The following is a 1,191-nucleotide window of genomic DNA, read 5'->3' as shown; positions in this document are numbered from 1 at the left end:
AAAGGCTTGTAACATTTACGCATATCTTCTGTCTGAATATCAGTCTATTTGAATTATGACTAAACCTGAGTGAGTATTGAGGAATTATACCTGTATCATAATTATATAAAATCTTGCTGAAGCATACTAGCACTTGACTTGAAGAGGAATATTCCTTTGGAATTGTTTTTCTTAGAATTAATTATCGTTTTCTTAAAAAAAGGTATACCACATATCATTGTCACTAGTTGTTGTGCATGTGAAATACAATATGAATATTTTCAGCGCCATTAGTCAAGGGCGACAGCAGATGCGCGATTTTCTCCAATTTGCACTATTCATTCCTACGTTGATTAAAAAATAAGACCGTCCTATATATCATACTAAATAATAATGTATTTCGACCGGAGCTGCGTACAGAATTACAAATTTTATTCGTTAAGCTTGAATGCCGTCGGTGATCCTGGACGGGATTGTTCCTCCACATTTTAAATCAAAATACAAGTCATAATTCCTACGTGTCTCATACAAAAAAAAATACGCAGATAAGCATGACTATGTATGCATAAGTATTCCACAAAGTATCAATAAAGTAAATAAACAACAGTTCAAAAGCTTACAACAAAGCATGAACTATGATCATAGCAATTTAAACGGCCACGGTATTTCCATGATATCTGTTTTCTCCCCTTGCTTCCTTGCATCTTCATCGCCAGATATCTCGATCAGCTAGAAATCTGTGCTGCTCAAGGGGCAACCGGCGGCGAGGGGGAGGCAGGGCAATTCCGAGAAAGGTGGGGGGAAGGAAAAGAAGAAAGAACACCAGGCGGGGAAGCCGAGGTCAGAGCTTCCTCGGGCAAGGAGAACAAATTCGCGTGATTCCATCTAGAAGAGCACCTCCAGCCCTTTTCCACTCGCGACCCCTTTCCACACGCAGATACCTCCGCGACCCCCCCGACATCAGCCGTTCCAGTTATGATTTTTATATCCATATAGTGAAATACATATCCAACAATCTGTAGAAGCTTTATATAGCTAATTGTAATGAAAAACTATTAGAAAACTTGGATTCACAGCATGCTATTAATGTGGCCACTGACGGACACCCAGCAAACTGGCCTACATTTTTTCCCCCAAGGGTCGGGATTTACTGGTCTAGAAATGCGTCACAGAGATTAAATATTCTGTAGGTCTAGCTTAGAGAGTGGGTGC

This window comes from Penaeus monodon, chromosome 19 (genome assembly GCF_015228065.2).
Source record: "Penaeus monodon isolate SGIC_2016 chromosome 19, NSTDA_Pmon_1, whole genome shotgun sequence".
Classification (NCBI taxonomy): Eukaryota; Metazoa; Arthropoda; class Malacostraca; order Decapoda; family Penaeidae; genus Penaeus; species Penaeus monodon.
This window is presented reverse-complemented; position numbering follows the sequence as displayed.